The sequence below is a fragment of the Chiroxiphia lanceolata genome, chromosome 1, assembly GCF_009829145.1.
Source record: "Chiroxiphia lanceolata isolate bChiLan1 chromosome 1, bChiLan1.pri, whole genome shotgun sequence".
NCBI classification, from domain to species: Eukaryota; Metazoa; Chordata; class Aves; order Passeriformes; family Pipridae; genus Chiroxiphia; species Chiroxiphia lanceolata.
Genome location: NC_045637.1, coordinates 3452975 through 3472339, shown reverse-complemented (window position 1 = coordinate 3472339; position 19365 = coordinate 3452975). Strand labels below are relative to the sequence as shown.

At 42.8% G+C, this 19365-nt stretch overlaps 1 protein-coding gene across 5 annotated transcripts in view; it reads right to left on the bottom strand.

The window, feature by feature from the left end:
* TSNARE1 (t-SNARE domain containing 1) overlaps window positions 1-19365 on the bottom strand; it is a 472184-nt gene that overhangs the window by 201969 nt on the left and 250850 nt on the right. The window lies entirely within an intron of this gene.

Genomic DNA, 19365 nt, shown 5'->3' with positions numbered 1-19365 from the left:
GGCAGGTGAGAGTCTAGACTCAAATGGGGGTGGTTCAGCTAATTCCCAGCAAACACAGGTGCCTCTGGCTGAAGGAGGGAAGCACTGGGAAAGCTGGATGGAGATAAGGGTGTGGGATGAGAAGTGGAGGAACTTTCAGACTGTATGTACCTTTGGAAGGTTAGTGCTAAGGTTGCACCTAATTTATTTCTTTTTCTATTCAAGGCAGATTGGTGAAATAAATAACTTTCCATCATAGAGGACTTAAGGTACTATAGGTATCAAACCTCACATTATGGTATGTCATAGCGTATGACATAGAATCATAGAATTATTAAGGCTGGAAAATACCTCCAAGATCATCAAGTCCAACTTTTTGATCAACCACCACCATTTCCACTAAACCCTATCATGAAGTGCCACATCTACTCATTTTTTGAACACTTCCAGGGATGGTGACTCTACCACTTCCCTGGGAGCCTGTTCCAGTTGGTGACCACTCTTTCACTGAAGAATTTTTTTCCTAATATCCAACCTGAACCTCTCCTGGTGCAACTTGAGACAACATATATTTAACTTTTTACTAAGTAATATCAATATACTCACATCAGGCCTTGGAGAACAATGCTGAAATGTCACTGAAGTACTTCCAACACTTCAAACTGTTTTTGTGACAAGAAGATCCCACTGTCTGATGGCTCTTTGGCAAAAACTGATGGATTGAGCTCTCTGACCACCCTTACCAACCACTGCTCACCTCCTGGAGCAGGACTGGTGGGGTATTACTGCCACTCATCCACAACTGCAGCATTTCTTTAGTTGATAATATGAGGAGGCAATTCAGAACAGAAAGAGAATAAATTTTTAGTTTCCATAAGCAACCTCCCAAAACATAAATTGCATTTGTTTGTTTTGGTTGGACAGACTGCTCAGGGAAGTGGTGGAGTCACCATCCCTGGAAGTGTTCAAAAAACATGTGGATATGGCACTTGAGGACATGGTTTAGTGGTGAACATGGTGATGGCGCTTGGTTGATGGTTGGATTTTATGATTTTTAGGGGTCTTTTTCGACCTTAACAATTTTATGATTCTGTGATCTCATCCTCCTCAGGTGCCAGAGGCCATGAAAGAGTTCAGAAATCTTTTATTCGTGGGTGCACATCCCCCATGGTCTATACAGTCCTTTATCTCCCCACCAGAGCCTAAAGAATCCTTTACATTTAGGCTCCTTTCATGAGCAGCTGCTGCCCAGCCACCCCCAGCTCAGCAGAAAACAAAAATAACGTTCTTTTGCCCATTTTGCCTGTGAAATCCCCCAAGCTGTGCCTGGAAGTGGCTCCTGCCTCTGCAAAGTGGAACCAGTCCTTGGAACCATCAGGAACCAGCTTCCCCCTCCCCTCCTCAGCATCATCACAAGACCACATTTTGATTTATTGCTCTCTCCAAATGGTTTATTACAGGAGAGTCCTTCTGCCCTGCTTCCCACCCTTCCATGTGCACTGAACCCTCACCTCTGTCTGAAGCCTCTCTGGGTTTAGTTTAGTATCTTTTCATTATTTTGTTGTTTGTTTTTTTTTTAAACAGGAAATAGACTGCCATAAATTTTGCCCTTTCAAGTGTTTAGTGACAGAGTGGAGTTGCCCTCAGCCACATCTGTTTATCCTGGTAAGCACATTTATAAAGTGATTTCCCATCCTCGTTATTCTGTCAATGGCATTTCACACTGCAGCTACTTTAATGCAGCATTTTATCACTTGTCCTGAGGGCTGCTGACAGCTGCCAATTTCAAGGCTTCTTTCCAATCTTAATTCTCTTCTTTTACTTTTCTTCACCCCCACCATCATCTCCTCCTTTATCTCCAGAAGAAAGGGAAGTTAGATGAGTGCAACCAAGAAGGGTTTCCTCTCCCCTTTAACACAGAGACATTATAATCCCATAATGTGAAGGTGCATTAGCAAGGAAGAGTTAAACTTCAGGGAAATGTAGCTGCATTTCAGTTGACTATTAGACTTTTCATTTTTTTCCTGACAAATTCTCCATTAATGCTGCTGGGTTTAAATCTCCCTGCTCCCTTGCTGTGCAGAAATTGGATTGTTCATCTCCCAGGGAAGGTACTTTGCATTCTTGCTTGCTGTGATCTTCCCGCCACCCAGAATTACCTAAATCAAAGCAAAATAGGCTACAATCCACCTCAACTAACAGGAGAACAGAATTTTTACCCAAGGAATGCATATTAGACCACCTTGAGAAAGTTCTCTTTTTGCCCCAACACTTGTATTTCATAACACCATAAGATCATTTAGGATGGAAAAGACCTCTAAGAGCATTGAGTCCAACCATTAACCCAGCACTGCCAAGCCCAGCACTAAACCCTGTCCCCAGATGCCACATCTCCACATCTTTTAAATCCCCCCAGGGACGGTGACTCAGCAGCTGCCCTGGACAGCCTGTTCCAGTGCTTGACAACCCTATCTGTGAAGGATTTTTTCCTAATATCCAATCTAAACCTCCCCTGACACAGCTCGAGGCCATTTCTTCTTTTCTTCTTACCTGGGAGAAGAGACCAACCCCCACATCGGTCCATCCATGACTATCAAAGGAAATTCTTTACTGCTGTCTCAGACTGAGTTTGCTCCTTCCTTAATGGTAATTCCAGTTTGTTCAGTGTCCCAGTAAAGACTTTTAAGTAGAAGAGCAGCTTCACTACCAGCTTCACTACCTTCACTACTTTGTGAGACTTAAAGATTATTAAAACTCAGTCCACTTGAGAGGTGGAAGCAGAACATGCATGTGAAGTTTCCCACCTTGACATTCTACCTGGAAAAGTTATACAGGTCTGTCCTGTGCATCTCCCAGACTTTGGATACACATCCATTCTTCAGGTGGGTGAGAGGACACATTGATCTTTTATTTGCTGAAGTGAACCCTGCAAATCCTTTAAGCTGTAAGTCTTTTAGAAGTCAAAGTCACAGTAGGAAAATTGTAGAATCACAAAATATCCTGAATTGGAAGGGACTCACAAGGATCATCAAAGTCCAACTCCTGGCCCTCTACAGGACACCCCAAGAATCCCATTATGCGCCTGAGGGCATTGTCCAAATGCTCCTTGAGCTCTGTCAGACTCAGTGTTGTGCCCACTGTCCTGGGGAGCCTGTTCAGTGCCCAATCATCCTCTGGGGGAAGAACCTCTTCCAAATATCCAACCTAAACCTCCCCTGACACAACTTCAGGCCATTCCCTGGGGTCCTGTCCCTGGTCCCCACAGAGCAGAGCTCAGTGTCTGCCCCTCCTCTGCCCCTCCTGAGGAAGTTGTAACTGCAATGAGGTCTCCCCTCAGTCTCCTCTTCTCCAGGTTGAACAAGCCAAGTGATCTCAGCTGTTCCTTGTATGGCTTCCCCTCAAGACCCTTCACTAAAAAATAATCTTTTGCCAGCACCAGAAATTCTGGCCTGATTTGAGATACTGTCACTAGTTTGCAAGGTCACATCAAAGGACGTGTTGCGTCATTCTCCAACAAAGATCAAGATAAGAATTTCATCCTGATGTGGGACAACCATTCTGCTACCCACATTTTCACTTAGTTTCCCCAAATTGTAAAAATAATTTTCTTCTTCTGATCTGCGATTATCATGAGATCCAATTACTGTGGGTTTGGGTTTTGTTTTTCCAATATAATTGATTTTTCCCCCTATTTTGTTGCTGGAATGCAAAGTCATGTTGGTGAAAGGGCAACGTACCAGAACACTACTTAGGTAACACTGGCATGGTTAAATGGAAGGCTTTTTATTTGTTCGATTAAAAGTGTGCATCAAAATCAGGACATTGTTTTTCTTTAATTTCAGTATCCAGACTGATGAGTTATAAATGCATTTACTCATAGATAACCATAGATCATCAGTCTATGGTTATCAAGAGAACAGAATCATAGAATCATAGAATGATAGAATGGTTTGGGTTGGAAGTGACCCTAAAAACCATCTGGTTATGCCACAATTTTAAGAGTAAGCAGAAAACAGAGAGATAAAGATTGGTCTCTGCAAAATAAATATTTGTTATTCCCTTGAATACTTCTAGGAATTCCCCATCCTTGGAAGTGTTCAAGGCCAGGTTGGATGGGGCTCTGAGTAACCTGGTCTAGTGGGTGGCATTCCTGCCAAGGGAAGGGGGGTTAGAACTAGATGACCTTTAAGGTCTTTTCCAACCCAAATCTTTCTATTGACTCTATGATTTTATGATTTTTATGATTCTACAGAAGAAAGTTCAAATTACAAAAGCTTCAGGTGACAAAAATCTTCTCAACTTAGATACAAAGAAAGAAAGTGCTCCAAAAGCTGGGGATGACAGAAGCAGGGATGCAGCACTGCCACTCAAAGAAAAAGAAAAAAAAAAACAACACAAAAAACAGTATTTTAACCAAACAGTCTGGTAAAAAAGCAAAGCAGAGCTATCAGTGATTATGGACTTCTGTTTAAGTTTTTGAGATAAACAAGAGTAGTTATACAGTAAATTAAGAGAAAGAAGCTGATCATGGGTCAGCTCATGATAGAACAAATGTTTAAAATCAGATTGGATGAACTATTTTCTGGTAAGTGTGTTTTCATAGATTATTATGAGGCCTTAAAGTCAGACAAGAACACCTGGAAACCTATAGGTGACAAGAAGTCCTTATGACCTGCATTATCCCCCAGCTGACTTGCTCATGGGAACATCTAAACTCTGTTTAAACTCTGTTTAAGAACAGCCCCAGTTGCAGATTGCCAGTTACAAATAACTGAGCTTTACAAAAAGTCCTGGCTGTTTGAATGATGAATAGAGTAATAAAACCTTACACATCGTGGTAAAATGGTTAAAACAGAACAAAAGAACAAAGCACATGCAAGGATGTGATAGCCCTGGTCCTTGTAAGGAAAATCACAGCTCACTTAGCCCTGGCAATTCTTTAAACAAGTCAATAACTCAGTGGAAATGAAAAAGAAACTGCAAACCAGTTGCTTTAATTCTTTTTCACATTATAAAGGTCTGTGATGTTGTCACTCCTCAGGTGACTACAGAAGGTAACTACCATGGAGTGAGGTACAAAGCAATGTCAAATGCAAAAGCAGGTCAGGAGAAAGTGGAAAGAAAGGGAAAAAAACCCCCCAACCCAAAACTAAAAGTAGGTCAGTTTTCCTCATGACAAAAGGTTAACAGCCAGCTTCCTCTAGGCATTTTGCTGGATGCCACGTTGTTTAATGTATTTATAAGTGATCCAGGAAGGCAAATCAGTGGTGGAGAGAGGGGAAAATAAAAAAATCCTAAAAAACAAGTCACAAAAAAATCTCAATCTGTCATCATGATAATCCTGCAAATTTCATGTGAACATGAAAGGTCTTTTCAGGTGCAAAAAACTGTAACCTTTGGTCACTCCCTTGGGGCGGAAATCTGATACAGAACAACCAACAAACCCAACCCAGGAGCACTTGTGCTGTCTCATCTGGAGGTACATGGGTGGAGTAGGCACAGCTACCCAAGGACACACAGGGCACAGGTTACCCTCAAGGGTACCCTCAGTCAAGGCAGGTCTTGAGACTGGAGGATGGAAAAAACCTGCCAGGAAAAAGTGGAACATGGAGCTGAGTCAGAACTGGCTGTCCAGCGAGAATCAGGGTGGCTCCAGACTCTGGGGAGGACATGGATAATCGTAACCAGGTCTTAAAATACCCCAAAATGTGGCCAGGTTCAAGAAGTCTATGCTGGGCAGCTCAGCATAGACTCTGGAATACGCCAACTGGATGGTAAAGGTAGGTTGTACCCAGAGTGCAATGCTCAGGGCAGTGAGAGGACAGTTGTCTGGAATGGATGGAATAATGAATAACACAGACTTGGTACATGGAAGATGTAGAAGCCAAGCACTGAGATCAATGCACAGGGCAGAACCAGACTGTATTTCTGTAGCCAAGACAAGAAAAGGCTGTTATAAACATCAGAAAGTCCTCAGCACTTTCAATAATACGACAATGAATGATGTTCAACACTCATGGATGCAAATGAAAGAGGCAGAAATTAAAATGGCTCCTGCATTTGGCACATGGGTTCAGCAGAGAGACTCCAGCAGCCCAAGGAAAACCTCTCCTAATGCACTGATGCCTTCCAAAACAGCAAACAAGAGATCAGGGAGCACAGTGAACTGGCAATAAATAACACAAGGTTGCCAGTCTGGCACCACTCACCAGCTCCAGCCTCCCTTAGAAGGGAAGGACTAATTTATATCTCTGTGCTAATGCAACGTGGACAGTGAGTGCCAGCACCTTCGTCACAAACAGGGACAATGTGGTGGAGGCAGGTGGCACTTCAGTGGCTCTCCTGACCCCAGATCTCAGAGGACAAGGTCCAGCCTCACCTTCTTTGAAGGTCACCAAGCATCAGAGAGCCTGAAGAACAAAGCCATCGGCTCAGCCACCCACCTGACTCAACCCACTTATGGAGAAAATCCACCTGGGAAACAAAGCACTGGTTTCCCACGGCTCTTCCAAAGCTATTGTGGCAGTCTTTTTGATGGCACACAACAATAGATGCTCTAACTCCACAGGCATTCGGGGAAAAACAATAGCAAGAGGTATTTATATAATAGTCTTTAACCCAAACCTCACCACTCCCACACAGAGGGCTGGAAAAATAGATCAACACCAGCTTCAGGGGGAGAAAAGAAAAGAAAGCTCAGGCTGAGGTAGATTTGAAGCCAAGATTGTTCACCGTGGTATAATAACTACACACATCCTGTGGGGATGCAGAGGTGCCCTGGGAACATCAGAGCTATAAAAATGCATGACATGTCACTGTCCCCAACTAGGAGGTGATGGTGCTTCTGTGACACTGGAGATATTCACCTGCCCACTCAGCCTGGCCCACACCTCCTCTGTGTTGCACAGCTTCCAGCCCTCAAATCCCTGGGATTGGGATGGTCTCATGGGATCACAATCCTGAGCTGTCCTCTGCCCACAGCAAGGATTGTGATCCCATGAGACCATCCCAATCCCAGCAACACACAGAAAAATGTTCCATCTGACTGCTTCCCACCTCCCAGCAAAGGTCCCGTGTCACAGACACAGAACTGGGACAACAAGGAAGGACCACTGCACCCTGAGATATAAGGGATAACAGAGTACCTGGAGGGAGGGACAAGGACAGGAAAAAGTTGAAAGATGATCAAGTGTGGCAGGATCTGTTTGAGTGTGGCTGTAAAATACCTTGTGCTGCTGCAAAAACACCCAGGGGAGAGGAGGGCTGTGCATGACAGAAATGCTGTTCATGCCCTTCTTTGGAGGAGTTTGAAAGTCATTCAAGATGAGACACCAGTTTGTTTATAGCATTGAAGGCAGTGGATCTATACCAATTTCCAATAACTGGGGATCTACCCTAAAAACAAATTAACTCACTGAAGTCTTGAGGTGCATTTGGGGAAGACTACCTATATTTAAAATCCACTGTTTTATGAGAGACTCTCCTTGGGTCTCTCTTATGAGGTGACTCATGAGAAGTAATAATCTTCCTACTGCTGTCCAAATAAAAGGAAGGAAGTTCCTCTAAATCTTAACAGGCAAGCTGTAAAAAGTTGTGACATTCAGCAGCACCTGGAGTTGAATGTGAAGACACAAAAGACACAGAGTCCTTAATCCTCAGACAGGGAGACAGGTGACTGGTAGATGAATTCACAGCCAGTTCCCTGTTTACATTTAAAGCTCTTTATTCCCTGGCTCAGCAATTCCACTGCTGCATTTATTTTTAATGCTTTATTTTTGCAATTTGACTTTCTAATGGCAACACCTGAAGTCACCTTCCTTAACCCTTCCCAGTGATATAAATTGGAAAGAATACTAGGGGAAAAAAAACAGGGAACACGGCTTATCCCTGTCAGACTTCAGCCGGAGGTGACTCCCTCTTCAGCAACCAGCACCAAGGTGCAAAGGTGCAGGATTTCCTTTAATTTCCTCCAGATACACTCAGGGTAACAGGACCTAATCCCAAAAGTCCTTGCATCCCAATGCTGAGACTCATATTTTTAAACATGAGCTGAAATCAGAAAGGCAGAGAAGTCATGGAGTTTGCTCCTAATTTTTTCCGCCTTTAGATTTTTCAGACGTACTTAAAAAGGAGAAAGAGAAAGGAGAGAAATGCCTTGTGTGACAACTGAGATGCTCTAGAAAGTTCATCTTTGAGGGCTGTTTTAGAGGATAATGGCAAATACAGGGGCTGATGTTCACAGAGTGACTTTTGGGCCCTGGCTGCTGGCAGCACCTGCTAATCTGATCAGGCTGAAGGGCTGAAATTTGCAGCGATGTGTTTATAGGGACTGTCAAAATGAGACTAAATATGACATTCTGCTGAATCACTGCAGATCCAGACATCCTTCACTTTGCCTCTTTACTAGTCTCCCACCCCCCTTTCAATATCACTCCCCACTGCCCCCACCCCGTGCTAAAAATACCAAAACCAAGGAGACACTTCTGCTCTCATCTGAGTTTTGCTGAGGAAGACACAAATCCCCGAAAACCTCAGGGAGAGAGACTCTCCAGGAGTAGTTGCTGTGTATGTTTTAGGCAATGGGGAGAGCACATGGGTTACTTGGTGCAAAACCCCTTCTGCTGCAATGATCACGTACAGCCAATTTCTTGGCTGAGTCTGAACCATCAAATTAATTTAATCCCTGATAAATTGAAGTCTTCTGAAGGCGTTTTGCTCCACCAGAAACCTGTTTGGCACAGATGACAGAGAAGCTGAAAAAACTCTGTTCTGAAGGGAAAAGAAGGCCCAATATATACACTAGACCCAGTTAGGGCAGTCTGCTGCCTCCCTGACGTCTGGGTTAAAGATGTGAAAGGAAAACTTCCTACTCTTGTACAACCCTCACATTATTATCATTATTAATTTTTTTTTTCTGGTAGGGAGCAATGAAGTGGCAATAAAAAGTCTGAAAACCATCAAAAGACTTCAAGGGCTTGGGATGACTGATTAAGGGATCAAGAGTACAGACAGTGTTCTCCTCTATCCTTCCATGAGATTGCAGTGAGGTGGGGCTTGGTCTTCCAAGTAACAACAGGACAAGAGGAAATGGCCTCAAGTTGCACCAGGGGTGGTTTAAGTTGGATATTAGGAAATTTTTCTTCACCTAAAGGGTTATCAAGCCCTGGCACAGGTTGCCCAGGGAGTCATCATCCCTGGACGGATTTAAAAGATGTGTATGTAGATTTGGCACCTGGGGACAGGGTTTAGTGGTGGGTTTGGCAGTGTTGGGTGAATGGTTCCACCTGATAACCTTAAAGGCCTTTTCCAACCTAAACTATTCTATAATTCTGTCATTCCTCACACTCCCTGAATTTATGGCCAATTTCTAAAACCAGTCAGGCAAAGAAATAGTAACTGCTTCCCTCAAACACTGGTCTTGCACATTATGTTGAGTTTTTCCTTACATGAGGAAATCTCAGCCTTCTTCTTAAAGAGACTTCAAGATCTCTCAGCACTAAATGAAATTTAAAGTTGTTCCTACTCATCATTGACAAATATCCGAGCTCTCATCATTCCCAGGAGAGAAAAGAGTCTGCCAACAAGCTTGAGAGGAGCAAAATGCCCTTGTATGTACAAGGGCTTTGAGCACAGATTCCTTCTGCAGACATAAAACCATCATTCATAAAATCAGCATATGCCAATGGAAGTCTCCAGCACTGAGCTCAGAGCACTGTACCTGAATCCCTCGGGGACACTTGTCTCAGTCCAACAACATCCAGGAGGCCACTCATCTCATGCTGTTGTGTCCTCAACAGCACATATTCTGACACAACTGACATCCACCTGTAAGTTCTCCCCCAGGTGTGTTTTGTGTGCACAGGTACAGAGCAGCTCTTTCCACCCCACCCCCCCCGCCCTCTCTCCTAGAGCTTCATCTTCATATCTGGAGATTTTTTCAGAGGGCAAGAAGTTATCTGTCTCTCTGACAGAGCAATCTGCTCTGTGCTTTCAGAGACACAGGCTGCTATTTAGCATCTCTTGATAAAGTTGTGATATCACGGGCGAAACTTCAGATCACAGCAAGCTTCCCCTGTAGGGAAGATCTGCCTTCAGTTACAAATGAGGATCAGGATTTTCCTGGAGCTTCATCCAAGCTGAATAGATGACAGTGTGTTTTTTTTGAACAGGAGCGTGTTCCACCTGCCTAGAAATTCAAATAAGGGGAGACAAATGACAAGCTAAATAAGCCAAATCTTGTATTTGGATCTCTCGTCGCAGCACAGTCTGAAGAGAATTCGGTGCGGAAGTACAGAACAAGCAGCATTTTAAACCTGGCACCAATCCTGACTCTTTCCCAGGTCTTAGGCAAGGAATTTACATTTCTATGGAGCTCCACTGGCAAAGAAACAATCCATAATGGCTCAGTTTCTCCAGCTGTGAAATGGGAATAGGAGCACGGTAAGAAATCTGTGGCAGCTTTTATCCCGCCTGTGAGAACTGACAAGGAAAGATGGGACTCGGGAACTGTTGTGCCAGAAACCACCAGCACCAAAGGGAGAGTTAAAAATAAGCAGATATTTATTGCTGTAGCAGCATTGCCTGGTACTGAGAATCAGAGAATCATAGAATGGTTTGGATTGTAAAACACCTTAAAGCTCATCTAGTTCCAATCCCCTGCCATGGGCAGGGACACCTTCCACTAGCCCAGGTTGCTCCAAGCCCCATCCAACCCAGCCTTGAATACTTCCAGGGAGGGGGCAGGCACAGCTTCTCTGGGCAACCTGTGCCAGGGCCTCCCCACCCTCACAGCAAAGAATTTCTTCCTAACATCTAATCTAAACCTGCCCTCTTTCAGTTTAAAGCAAGGGAACAGTTTAAAATGTGGCAAGAAGGAAGTGTCAGACATACACAAGAATGATTATGGTGATCCAGAAAAGTCCTTTTAGTGCTTGACAGTTCAGTAGAAGAAGTTAAGAGTAAAACTACAAAACTGTCTGGATAGACAGTTTGATTTTTGACCTAAAATCCTTCCATCACCCATCTTTCAACAGCAATAACTGAGCCTTACATCAGAACAGAATTCAACTTTGTTCTTTATATCAACAGCAGTCCACATATTCAAAAAATGTGGGTCTTGATGGCCACATGACCAAAGTTGCCCCCACCACATCTGCATTCCACTTGCTCCTGGACAAGACAGATCTGAACTCTTCTGAAAATGTGACTGGTGGTGAGTGCTTCAACCCTCTGCATCAAAATCATTGAATGATAGAATGGCCTGGGTTGGAAGGGACTTTAAAGATCATCTTGTTCCAAATCCCTGCTGTGGCAGGGACATACTTCTCTAGACCAGATTGCTCAGAGTTCCATCCAACCCAGCCTTCAACACTTTCAGGGCTAGGGCATCCACAACTTCTCTGGGCAACCCCATTGATGGGATAGGGACGCACGGGGCACAGGGTCACCTCAGAGGGCTTCTCCTCCAGGGAGGTGCAGACACAGACATGGATACCATCCTGCACACCAGCCTCTACCTCATGGAGAAAAGGATGCTGACATCCTAAAATCCTAAATATTCCCCAAATAAGACACAAATGGGGTGAATGGGGCAGTAAAGTAGAAACCCTTACCTGCAGGGGCAATAGATAGAAGAGGAAGGAGAACAGGAATGACCTGGGAGCTCACACAGGCAGGGAAATAGAGATGTCTTGGCTCTAGATTGAAGCAAGATTAACACATGAACTTGTGGTAGCCCTCAGTGGTGCAGTCAGAGGAGATGGAGAGATAATGGGATCACAGGATAATTCAGGTTTGAAGGAGCCCCATGAGAGCTCTAGCCCAGCCTCTCACTCACAGCTGGACCAACTGTGAGGTCGGACCAGGTTGTTCAGGGCTCTGGATAAAAATTTGCACGGAATAAAAGACATTAAAATATTAACATTAAAATTTGTGTTCCTCCACAGCCCCTCTTAACAGTCTTTCTGCCTCAAGTGAGCTGTCTGGTGGCCTCAGTACCAAGGGGAACACATGTCTCCAATGCAGAGAAGGAAATTGGAGGAGACACATGGGTGAAAAGGATGGTAGGGAAAGACACTTCTGAAACATCCTCTTTCATAAAGGAGCAATTGAAAGTACTAAAGAATGCCTGAACAAAATGAGCCTGCATAGTGTAGAGGGCATAAACTTATACCGTATTTGGCATCAGCCTCTAAAATTTGACATTCATTGTTCATACTGTTAAGAATGTGATTTTCAGTCTAATTTCCATGAGGATGTGGGAGAATATTCCTGTCAGGGATAATTTATAAAGGACCAGGCACCTTTTGGTAAATAGGAGGCAATGTAAACCGGTCTTGCTGTGAAATGTGGATTTCAATCTCCTTCTCAGTGATCTCTTCCCCTTTTTTCCTCTGTAGGGTCTTTTCAATACACTTGTTTCACTTTCCTCTCTCTCCTGAGCTGCTCAGGGATGGATGGCAGGCTCCCTCTCCAACCAGCAGTGTCTGGAGATGCTCCCGGGCTTTGCCAAAAGGATCTTTTATCTATTCATAAGACTCACTTATTGTTATTTCCCCAACTGGATTGGGCAACATGTTGATTTCCCTGTCCAAAAGAATTATAAAAGAAAGCACAGCACCCAATCCAGGAAGGCAAAAGGAGTCAAATCTGCAGGGACAGCTCTTTCAAGCACTGCTGGGAGATCTCAGCTGGTTGATGGGCTATTGATCTCCACTGATATTAATTAGCATCAGAGAACCAGAGAGTGAACTGCTCTAACCTAAGTAATAGGTGAGAGTGGTGGTAATTCCCCTTTGGGGCAGCAAATCACAGACACAAAAATAGCTGTATTGATGAGGCATATGATGTTTGTGCTGTCTGTGCTAACAGAAACAGGAGCAAGATATTGCCTTTATTGAGACAGTCATCATCTGGTAAGAAAAAACATAGGCAAAAGTGCAGTAAATATAGGAGGAAAGTAACACATTCGTCTAACAAAAGAAATATTAACACTTAAGCAAAAGGATTTGCAGAAGCTAAACAGTATTTCACCCCAAGCACCAGAGATCTCTCTGTTTCCAGCTCTCCACCTTATCAATGTACATTGACAGACCATAGAGGAGACTTTAACTCAGTTCAGTTTCTGTAGATATAAATATGCAGACGTGTCTCCCTAAAACTCAGATTATTAGCAAATTATGTGTGTCTCAGCACTATTTTCTCCATCTGTAGAGGAAATACTTCACTTTTAGTAGGTTCTAAAGTCCATCCTTATTCAGTAAAGCTGCTAAGACAAACATAAGGGATTTGTTGAATCCAGGCTTTCATTACTACCTTCTTCAAGCAAGGAATAGTGCATGAAGAAAAGGGTTTAGGACAAGACAGTCTGACACTAACAGTCTTTGGGTAAGGCACTGGGAACGTAAGTGAGAAAAGGAAAATTATCTCTAGCACACAGTGGAAACCTCTCCAATTTAGTTAAAAACACTTCACTACCCACAGTATCACCACAAGGTTACATCTGAGAGAGAAGAAATTCCCAGGGCTAAAAAGATTTGTTATATATTCCTGAAACCTCTTTGTTTTACAAAGTGATATGTGAGGTTGAACACATATCCCTTATGAAATACTGATTGCAAAAATACACAAGCTCTAATAATTTCCATCAGGAGAGGAAGAAATAGAGTTTTAACCAGCTAGTAGGAAAAAGTTTGCACTTTTGCAAGCAGCTGTAGCAAAAATGATGTGTGAGAAGAAAGGAGATCATGAGAGAAATTTCACATTGTATGACCCAGTGGTATTTCATCTCTGGCCTCTCTGTTTGGCTGTATTGGGATTATGGGACAGATGGATGTGTATTGATATATTTACAACATTTAATAAACAGTGGGAATGGAAAGAGAAGGAAATGCAGCAAGAGCTCTCTGTGGGTGCATGGGATTTTTGTGTTTGCTGTTTTAGTGACAGAACCCAGGGGGATGGCCTGAAGTTGTGTCAGGAGAGGTTTAGGTTGGATATTAGGCAAAGGCTCTTCCCCCAGAGGGTGGATGGGTCCTGGAACAGGGTCTCCATGGAAGTGGTCACAGCACCAAACCTGCCAGAGTTCAAGGATCATTTGGACAACACTCTCAGGTACATGGTGTGATTTTGGGGTTGTCCTGTGGAGGGTCAGGAGTTGGACTCGATGGTTCTTGTGGGTCCCTTCCAACTTAGGTATTCTACTATTCTTACCGAGCCTCTGAAACTGCAATTACCAAAACTTTTCAGTGCTGGTTGGAACAACACTGACAGCTTGAAAGCAACATGTTAAAGATGTGGAGACTGACTGTGAGTGGCTTTGACATGAAGGCAAGAAATCGTGGCTTTTAGCAATGCACAAGTGTTGGAGGCCACAGGGGGACAGAAGGGGAGGCACAGCCAAATCAATATTCAATGGAAAGGGCCCCTGCCTGAGTCTGCTGGGACAGGCTGTTTTTTGTTCTCAAGACTTGCCAAGGCTTCTCTGCATTTTCAAAGAGCCCAGCTGTTATTTTCACACATACCTTATTTTGCCCTCAGGCTTGCACAGTATCCCCACAAAATTTACCCTTAATTCACCTTGCTCCTCTTCTTCTCTAAATGTCAGTGACTACTAAAGGAGATTTTTGTGATCAAATCATAAATCAATAGGGCTGCAGCTGTACAAGGACATGGGAGATGCCTGTTCTCAGCCACTGAAACTGCAGGTATGCACTTCAATGCATCCACATCATTAAGTCCCCTCACCTTCTGAACTGGGTAGCTGCATCAAAACTGCTTTTAGAAAACATGTGAACTCTCAAACTCTGCCAATAACTGGGCAAGAACTGGTGAATCTGGGTCAAAAGTATGCCAGGATATGCTTTAACAATTTAGAAGTATATACAGCCAGTTCCTGTGTCCTTGGTATATTTAATTTACTAGTGGAGAAATTATCTAGAAATTTTCCATCAGCACTTGTAAACCCTGAATTTGATCCATGGGGTCTTTTTACACAGTTCTTCTGTTCAGCTGTGGTACAACAAAATCCTATATATGGTCTGCTGCTGGAGGAGTAAGGAAATAACAAATGGGAAATAACTGAGAAGAGAGCACTGAAGTGACTAAAAAGCAAGAGAGACTGACTTGTGAAGAGGAGGATAACTGTGAGCATCTGAGGAGCTTAAAAGCCAAAGGGGAAGAAAAATTATTTGCAGGGGCCAGTAGAGTTTCACTGGGTGTAAAAAACTGAGAATGAGAAAGGGATCTTTAGCAGGAGCAGAGGGAAGCATTTCATCAACACCGCAGCCTGCTGGACCGTGAAATAGTCTCCCGAAATAAATGGTGGTAGTCCTGCAGCTCAGGTCATTTTAAATTAGAGTGGGCAGGATACTGGAGCGGATTCTTTAGGGAACAACTCAATACCAAGTCCCAGGGATGGCTGTGTCAACCGCTCAGGCAGCTCTGCTGCTCATGATAATTGGGCTCCACCACGCTGCCAGGAGAAGATGCTGCTTTTGACACTCGTTCACTGACGGTGTTTGTCATGATATTGTGTTATTTATACATTACCCTGAGTCAAAAAGTCTCTGTGAAGAGGCAGGCAGAGCCCTCATAAGTCAAAGCCCTGGACTATTGAAGTTGATGAAAGGTATAAAACGGCTTGCACTAAACCGTCTAAACTGCAAGATTTTACCAAAAATACCCCTCAGCAAGAAATGCTACGTGGTAATGAGTGAACAAGGAACATGTCTGAGCTAGCAAACACACTCTGGCGGACTCTATGGGGCTTTTGTTGTTGTTGTTGTTGTTTTATTTTTATTGTATTTCATTTTCTGTCTGCTTACAAATGCTTGAGTGACAGGTGTGGAGGCTGCCATCTATCACTGTTCTTCAAAACAGAGAGGAAACAAACATCAACATTCCTCAAAAACGACCCAGTGGGAGCAACCTCTCCCAAAAATAAAAGCATTTTCCTCATACCTGTTGCCACAACCTATCCCTCTCCCCTTCTCTTTTGCCAAGAGAAGCATCAACTAAAATGCAGCTCTGTGGATGTGCTTTGCTTCTTTCAGGGTATTGTAGAATTGTAGAATGGGTTGGGTTGGAAGGGTCCTTAAAGATCATCCAGTTACAACCCCCTGTCATGGACAGGGACACCTTCCACTAGACCAGGTTGCTTCCCACTCTTCATGGTAGGAGAATTCCCACTGCTGTGTGAGCAGCCTGGGAAGCACAGGGATGGAAAACTGCTATGAGAAGGGAAAGAGGGTTGTGGAGGAGATGGGATGACCTGCTGGTGACTCCAAGGAAATGATGGTGTGGTCTGGAAGGGGTTTTTCTTATCTTCTTTCCTCATCACCTCTAGAGAAGCTGTCTGCACTGGGAGGATCACTGGAGGCTTTCTGCGTCAATACAGCATTTAGCATCTTTCCTATAGGTCTTCCAATCACCAGCTGAAATTCTGTGAAGTTCTCCATTCAATACTTACCCATTTCTTCTCAAACTTTTATCACCTCCCATTTTTCACATGACCACAGGTGGAAATGAAAAGCATGGGATGCTAAATTATATATATTTGCTGTGACAGAGCCTGTGCCAGCACTGAGCACTGACAATGCACATTACAGTTCAGCTCATGTATTTCTGATGGCACATTTTACAGTGCTATATATAAAGTTGTTATGGCATCTATTATTCACTGCCAATACAGTTCAAGTTAAAATAGGTTTTATATAACAGTTCAAAGCAATATTTTAAGAAATAACACTTGTGTCAAGGCTGCTGTGTCCTACCAGATTTTGACATTTCCAAGTAATAAAGATCTTTATCCAAAATGTAAGGTTTTGGCGAGACATCTCCCTAGCAGACTTCTCTGGTTTTAATCTGCAAGCAATAGCAAAACTAGTACATTTAAATAAAATGAACAGCCAGCTGAACTTTTGACATGGCTGTTATCTGTCTAGGTGGAAACTGTGAACACTGCAAAGTGCCTCGAGGGATGTCCATGACAGAGAACAATGTCCCATTAACCTGAACCTCTGAAGAGACACTGGAGATGTGGAAAACACACAAGTGGGAAAAAGTAATTGGAACATTAAGAAAATGTCTATTATGGGCATGATTTTATATATGTTTGTCAGGACACAAGACGGGAAGAGAATTTATTCGCTCATTTCTTTAGCAATCAAAAAGGTTTTATACCTGTTCTTGCAAAAAGGGCAAATTCAATGTCCTTTAAGAAAAAAAAAAAAACACCACACGAGCTGCACCATGAGCTCCCCCAGAGTAGTGTGTAATCAGTGTGGCCCAGAATTTATGGTGTTCCATCAATGATCTGTGATCTCCTCTGTGCTGCTCAAGATCTACATGTTCCTGGTGCTGGATATGCAGCAACACAAAAATCCCAGTGAGAGCAATCTACTTGCATAAGACAAGTTCTGCCCAGCTCTATTCTTCATTCTGGTCCCCAAAGAACAACAGAGAACAAGTGCTATACATCAATTTGGCAATAAATTTAGTTTATTAGTTGTGTTTGACAGTTGAGAATAATGTTTCATTTTAACCTTCTTGGTTATTCAGTGGTTCTGAAAACATGTTGGGGAAAAGTTGTTATGGTGACTATGAGCTCAGTGAATCCCTTCTCTGTGTACCCACAACTTCTGCTGAAAACAGGGAAGCTTTAATGTGCTAGATGAGTCCTTTCACAAGAAATATGTTCATGTGGGTCAACAAACAGAAAAACAAAACACAGTGAAAGTTATTTAAAAAGCACCATCTGCTTATTCAAATGCAGCTGGGGAGAGGTACAATGCAGTCCAAAAATTCTCATTTTCATTACATTTCTTTCAAAAGTGATGTTAAATAAAATACCATCAGTCCTAAATGTTTTCCTCCTGAAGAAAAATGTTTAAGTTACATTTGAAATAATGCTTGTGGAATGCAGCCCTCCTCACAGGATGAACATGGATCTTGGAGAGCAAAGCAAAATTGATACAGTATATGGGGAAAAAAACAGGTAAAAGGAAAGTGCACACATTTTTAGGAAGCAAAAGCCTAAACAACATTAACTGCCTAAATTGACTAAATCATTAATTGCATATACTGAATAAGTTATTCAGAGGTAAATTCATATTGAAAAGGTATCCAGGATCCAATCAATAACATACAAAATTTGCACAGTACGCAAGTGTGGTATTTTTTTAAGAGTAATTTTTTACAAGTTATTTTGGACAATAAATGGATTCACTTAACCCCCTTCAATTACCCCACCATGGCCATGTGGTCCAGTGCAGCCTAATGCAGAGATATCAGCTCATGGACAGAAGTGGGATTTAACCAGAAAATAAAGATCTCTCTGAGGAGACACCTCCTGGTTTTCCAGAGCTGCTGAGGTTGAGGCTGGCTTGGGGTTGCTCAATCCCCAATGCCTAATGGGCAAACACTAAATGTGTTTTTTTGTTGTTTTCTGGGAAGGACAGGGATGACATGAAGACAGGAAGAAAAAGGCACTGACTATATTTCAAACAAAAGGGTCACAAAATCACAGAATCACAGAATGGGTGAGGTTGGAAGAGACCACAGTGGGTCATCTGGTCCAACCTCCCTGCTCAAGCAGGGTCATCCCAGAGCACATGGCATAGGGGTGTGTCCAGACTGTTCTGGAATATCTCCAGTGAGCTGGAGTTGTGGTCCACAACATCATTTCAGAAGCACATTTGCTACCAACCTTCTTGAACATCAAAGTGCAGGAACAGCCCGAAACATGCATTTTCCTACCACAAAGTTCCCTCCAGTTTGTCCTGGTGGGTGCAATGAGATCCCTCAAGTATGAAGACACAATTCACACCCAAAGATACTCTGTTAGAGCATATTCTTTAACAATTTCATTCCTAGTAACAGACACAAGCCCACAAAGCTCATTTATCTCTGTTCAGAGAACCATAACAGAAATTAGACACACACTAACCTCGACCCCCTCCTGTAAAACTGTCAAAATTTCTTACTTAGGGAGTTGAATCAGATTTATCCATCACTGTTTGCAAATAGAGGTCACAGTCTCAGAGTTCCACTCTACAGTAGGAATATTTGTCCCCTTTTTGCTCTGTTAACTCAATCACAATTCCTGCTCTACCGCAACCAAAATCTATTCTGATAAAATTAGCACAATCCAATTAAAGGACAAAGTATAGTCCTTAATTAAATGTTCTGCTTATTCTGAAGCTCTCTTTTTTTTTTTTTTTTTGGTTCATCTTGAGTTTAGGCCTGTAAAAGCATACAAATTAGAAAGATTTAGCATGTTCTTGTTTTACCCATTTATCGCTTAAATTTAAGTAACAAGAGTTTCCCAAAAGCATAAAAAGAGAAGTATAAAAAGAAAAATGTGGGATGCTTAACTTATTCAGGCCT